This window comes from Morone saxatilis, unplaced genomic scaffold (assembly GCF_004916995.1).
Source record: "Morone saxatilis isolate NCDOM2014 unplaced genomic scaffold, NCSU_SB_2.0 Contig15, whole genome shotgun sequence".
Classification (NCBI taxonomy): Eukaryota; Metazoa; Chordata; class Actinopteri; family Moronidae; genus Morone; species Morone saxatilis.
Window position 1 is genome coordinate 8727611 of NW_023339707.1, and position 6493 is coordinate 8734103.

At 38.8% G+C, this 6493-nt stretch overlaps 1 protein-coding gene across 1 annotated transcript in view; it reads right to left on the minus strand.

The window, feature by feature from the left end:
* Positions 1-3610, minus strand: part of sgk2a (serum/glucocorticoid regulated kinase 2a) — a 14935-nt gene extending 11325 nt beyond the window's left edge. The window contains exon 1 of the mRNA XM_035656160.1: positions 3458-3610. The gene's annotated coding sequence lies outside the window, so the exon portion shown is untranslated. The remainder of the gene's footprint in view (positions 1-3457) is intronic.
* Positions 3611-6493: the final 2883 nt, after the last annotated feature.

Here is a 6493-nt window from a genome sequence, read left to right on the forward strand (position 1 = left end):
TATTCTCTCTCTCTCGACAAACACCATGTTCCATCTCGTTGACTACAAGCTGCGACACAGCTAGCCTGGATCCACGACACTGACTGTTAAGATCTATACGACCCACCATTAAGTATCTCCTCTCACCTATTAGATTTTTATTCTTAACAGCACACCCACGGTCGCCCAGTTCCAGTTAAACTACTTTCACTGAGTGGTCCCGCTGGTGAATATGTGGACCCTGAATGAGTTTACCAATAAGGACAACTGATGAAAAGAAAACAACCACAAGATTATATTCATACAATACAGAGATAGATACAATAAGTAATTGTTTCCAGTGTTTACCTTTTCCAAAGGTGCCCTTTGCCAATGACAGCCAAAATCAAAGTCAGTGGGTCTGCACTGAAACAAGACAGAGGGACTCTATAATGCAATTGTACTGTTTTGCGCAGCACAAAGTTATGCCAACCAACCCTGAAGCACTTTATTTATAATAGCTCACCCAAAGCTCTGCCTGCAGTAAATATGTTATAAACTGGTCTGTCTCCATCAGAATCTGCCTCTGAATACAAATTTACCGCACCATAAATCCATTAAAAAAACGTGTTGTAGGATTTTAACCTGAATTTATCCACGATGCCAGTGCCCACTGAAAATACACTATAACTCTGTCTTTAGCATATCAATCCCTGTGGTCTGTAACATCAAAGAGATCTACACGTTACCCTCGACTGTGGTTTGCCTGAAGGTCCCAAGTTGACGTCATCATGAAGGAGATGGAGGATGTGACCGCTGCCCTCGAGACAAAAAAAAAAAAAAAACCACAATTACCAATCATTAGCGTAAATAAACCCATACATCATAAATAACCTGACTAACCAATTTAGTAATCACTTTTATTCCCACTTTCACATTCAACATCAGCATCAGACAGTGGTCCATCACAGTAAAGCCTGATAAGTCGAGTGAGAATAACCAAATAGGCACCACACTCCCGCCATTAAAAGCCACCGGTCATTTAAAAAAATAGACATATTCCAACATTTTTATTTGGAGACAAAACTATCTCCCGCAAACATAACACAGGAGCTTTGGCCACAAAAAGCAAAGAATATTCAGCCCTGAGAATAAATAACTTGAGGATCTGATCACTTGCATAATACTGTGTATTACAGAACCTCCTCCTGTTAGAGATCATGTGTCTGATATGTTTAATGCATTCCAGGGAAAAGCTGCAGTGAGAGACCTGTGACGTGATGACCTGAAACTCATTTCGTAAAACTAACATCCAACGCAGACAACCCACATCCCTTGGATGCATTGCTAAATAATATTTTAAACCCAGAGGGCGGCTTAGGCAGACGACTGTCACATGGTTATAACCAGCCCACAAGTTGAAATAACAGAAGAAGCATCAGGCCAACCTATATAAGAAGATGATTATCTGAGTACTGAGACCTCGAAATGCACTCACCATGTACATGTGCCTCGTGCACATATTATCCATTCCACATCCCAACTGGAGATCCAGCATCTAGCCGTGTGACAGACCTGCGAGAGGAGAGGATGTATTGAGGGCCAGCCGCTGTGCAGGATGCAACAGTTTTGAGAATTCCAAAACCATCGACCTTTATCCCTTTTCAAACCTCTCATCGACATTTCACAGATAAGATTTCTTCCACATGAGCCCCGGACTCAGAAGAACTTCCGCTGTGTGGTGTGTGTTTGTATTTAACGCTGACCTCAGTGGACAACCTGCCCTGAGGATCCAGAGGAGCTGTACCGTGTTTATAAGGAGCAAGATGCTGGACCAACAGAAACACAATTGAAGGACATTGTGTATATACGTGTTGTGTGTGGTTGTGGTGTGTGTGTGTTGTGTGTGTGTGTCTGTGTGTGTGCTGTGTGTGTGTGTGTGGTGCCTGTGTGTGTGTGCGTGTGTGTTCAGGGACTGTATCGGTGAACACGTTTACACAGTAAATATTGTTGTGTCATTCTCATATGTCAAAACATATGGGATGACCGAGGTCTCACACACACACACACACAGAAATGAAACAAATGTCCCAATCATTGTAGTTTCTAGGCCTGTTAATGTTTTTTATAGGCATAATGACAAAATCTGATTATTTATTTTGCAGATAATTCCTCTTTCAGGTTGCATTAACTGTAATTATATAACAGTGTGTGTGAGGCGCAAATCTACATTAAATGTATCCAGTTGTACCAACAAAAATATCTTGCAATAGTAAAATATTTGATCATAAATTAGCTGTTTATCATTCATGCTAATAGCATTATAAGATTAATAAGTATTTGGAGAACAAATGTAAGCATCTTTAGTTTGACTAAACCGACTGAGTCATATTTTGGACTAAACACTTCATTACTTGAGCTGTGCTTTCAACAATGTAATTTCCTCTTTGTAAATTAATCTACATGTTATTGTTAAATTGTTAACTTCTTTCTGTCCCCTAAGAAAATACTCCATGAATTAAGGCGTCTTAATTCATAAGACGTAAGGAGTCTGCTGTGCAAAATGTATATTATTTAAAATTGTCAATTTCACCAAGTTGTAACCGTAAGTTTTTCCACATTCACTATCTACATGAATAAAACACATGATGTACACATCGAATAGGAAACATGGGAATTCAGTCAACAATGTGAAAATAAAATGTAATACATATGCAAAGCATTCGTGGTTTTTCTTTTGCAGTTTGAATAAATGACAGCAAGATAAAAATAAATAAAATGAATCTGAGACCTCACAGCGAAGCATTATTAATACTGTACAAAGAGAGCAGAGAGAGGTATTTAAAATGATCATTCACTTCACTATAACTTTCAACCACACTGATCTTCCACAGGCAAGAAAAGCTGCCACTTTTGCCAGCAACAAACAGAGAAAACTTCTGAAGCAACCAGCTGCTCGCTGTACAAAGGTTCATTCCTCAGAACAAGCAGCAGACAGAATCACCAAATCACCCCAAAGAGCCGTAATACTTTAAACTGTTTCAAGAATACCACAATAAGTTTTGAGATAGATACCACAAATAATAAACTAACAATTAATTATCAGAAATATTTTGAATTTTCATTAAAGAAGAAAAAAACTCTGATAAATGTTAATCGACACAAATTCAAAGACCAGAGCAACAAAATATGAGGAGAATCCTAAAAAACCATCACAGCGTGAACTCTACATAGACTGAAAGTGATCATAAGGAGATTAATAACCTGAGGTCACTGTACACTCAATACGTGTCTCAGATATAATGTTGTTTTATTGAATATTAGCATTATACCACAGCAGCACAATAAGGTTACTAGCTGACAACTTTTAAGAACAATAAACTAAAAAATCCACTAACATAAAATAATCTGTGTGATTTATATAATGTAATAAACAGGCACATTACAGATAATGCAGATAATGCAGGTTATCAGTGTGAAATAAGTACAGTGTGCTCACCTGTGTGCAGTGGAAGCGGAGGTCAGGGTGCAGGCAGTGTGCTCTGCGCAAACAGTGAGGACACTCAAAACAGATTTGAGCTGGCAGAGCTGCAGCAGGCTCACAGCTGAAGCTGATCTGAGATCAGTTTTTACTTCTTTATTTCAGGTCATAGAGGAAGGTCGACTTTAAGAGAGTGAATCATTGATGAGAAGTTAGAGGGCTTCAAAATAAGGCGGAGCTTAGACCTTCTGTGACTGTGTGTGTGTGTGTGTGTGAGAGAGAGAGGGAGGGAAGGGGTTGGCTGCCCATGCTTCAAATAGTTTAACTTCCGGACTCTGCTGTACACTTTCAAAATAAGAGTAGTAGCTTTGGAAATGTTTCTAGATTGTATTGTATGTATATGTATTTAATACATATAATGTATATTCTATTTTGTAAGAATTAAATATCTTTTGTGCACAGAATATTATGATTAAATAAGGACAATATATCCAATCTTTTTTCGACTAGGCACTGTAGAAAGTGTTCAATATTATGGAAAATATGTTTATTTTCTTTCTTTCCAAGAGTTGAATGAGATGACACCACATTGTGTGTTTAGTATGAAACTGGAGCCAGGAGGCAATTAGCCTCCTGGCTCCTTACTCTTTAGCATAAAGACTTAAAGGGGGAAACAACTAGCCTCTTTCCTGGAGAAGTATGAAACCAACGAAACACAAATTGTGATGTGTACATGTTAACCAAACGAGATGCAATATGTTAATGAACTTTAGTGTTAATAACTGTGTTTTTGAACTTCAGACTGACCCAGGCTAGCTGTGGTAAGCTTTGTTGTTAAGGCATCATGAGAGTACTATCCATCTTCCCAATTAACTCTCAGAAAGAAAGAAATTAGTCCTATTATTTGACATAACATATAAACAACCTATTTATATGACCTGTGACCTACCTTAATAAGTAATAAAAATAAAAAAAAGATAAAGCACCAATAAGCAAATCACATATCTGAGTGGATGGGCACTTTAAAAACATTATAGCATTTTCCACTCCTGCAAGTAAGCATACTTTTATTTTGGAAGCAACAGAGAAAGAGTGTCTCCAGTCTCCTTTGCATCCTCCTTTTTAAGGGATAAAAAATAAGCTCTGCACACCTGCTGTTCCTACTCATATGAAACATTTACCACCCAACAGAGCCCTTTCATTTTGTTGTCTGGCTGCAGCAGCAGGTTATCAGCAACGCCTGTTTTTCTGGCCTCTACAGTGGAACAAGAAGATAAGAAGCAAAAGCAGAAAGGGCGTGAGAGGAGTTTTCACCACCACAGCCAAGTGTTGACGACAATATGCCCAATACGGGGATATGATGCTAAGCAAAGTAAGTTTATAGTCAATATTACAACACACACACAGCACACCTGCACAAGCACAGGAAATGCAGTGTGTGTGATCTCTCAGATAAGACAAGAGGCAGTGGCTTTAATCAGACAAGACAGCTTTGGACGTTTATTAATGGATTGAATGACATTTGTGACCCAAGATTATCTTGACACACACACACACACCACACACACACAACAACACACACACACATACACACATACACACAAATCCCACCAGAGAGACACACAAAGAAGTAAAATACCAAGAGCCCTTAAACAGTCCAGTGAAATGACTCGTCTCACAATATCAAATCCATACAGTGTGTTTTAACCAATCCTGACATAAAATGTAAACATTTCAAAGAACACAGTTTCCATCACATGTAAACTGCAGAGAGCTCCATTGATTAGATCCTAAATCCAAGTTTATAGTGCTAAAAATGTGGATTTTTGCACTCTCTAGTGACCGAGTGTGGGAACATCATTGTGTAAGTCCCTTTAGGTTTCACAGTTGTGCTAAAACGCCAATGCAAACTGTCTCATCTATTAAGAATTGCAAAAATAATCATTTAAGATCTTCTGCATATAGATATAAAAAACTCAAAACACTGTGTTGTTCAGATTCTATATACGAGGATAACAGTTTAAATTACAGCTCCTGCATCACTTGATTTTTCACATTAACGGCAGCACAGCGTGGAGAGGCAGTAAACTCAAACAACTAATATTTAAGAATAATCGTAGAACTGAGGAAAGGCTTTCTCTCACAAACCTGAACCTTTTTTCCAATGGCCTGAACAAAACAGCTTATTTATTTAATTTTCATTTTTATTATGTTACAGTGTAACATAATGAGAACACATAAGAATCAGTCAGAAAGAAGCTGTAATGTTAAGTGTTACCGAGTACAGTACTTCTGTCTCAACTGTTTTATTGCACAAAACGTGAGGCTTGTAGGAGCCTCGTCTACTGCATTTAACTTCTTTTTGGCTATGTTTCCCCCCCCTGCCCTCAGTCCTCCCCTTCCTGAATTTCTATTAGTACATCTAGTATCGAGTGTTGATTTTGCCTGCCAGGTCAGGGGCTTTTGGACTGATGTCGGTACTGTACTCCTAAAAATTTGGTCACGTGTAAACATATGTCCCGAAACGTATGTCGAGTGGACCTCTGCAAGGTGGTGGGTACAGTTGCAACTAACCTGTGTTAAAGGCTTGCCTCAACAAGGATGATTCACATTCAGGAAGTAAAAGTACAAATAGTACAAGTATCTCCTGTATTATTGCTGCGAGCAGCAGCAGGATGTTTCTGTTGATACAGGACCGTTAACACTTCAGATGACCCTAGATACCTCTTTGCAAAAATGTTCCACTTTTCCACACAAAGTTTTAGCCCAACATAGCACAGAATGGCAGACGAGGTGTAACTGTTGTGAAAACCACCAAACTCTAAAAACCTGTGCTGTACTCCTATCCACCCTCCACACCAATTTGCCCGCCATTGTAATGACATTCCTCCATTATTTTACACAAAAATATCTGTATTTTCTAACTCTCTTTCTTCTTCCAGCCTCTTCTTTATTTCCCCTTTAACCCTGATAGGACCTCACCTCCCCCCTCCCCCCTCCCTCTCTCTGATGGGTACAGGACACCAAACACATGAAAAAGGGGTCAGGGTCTTT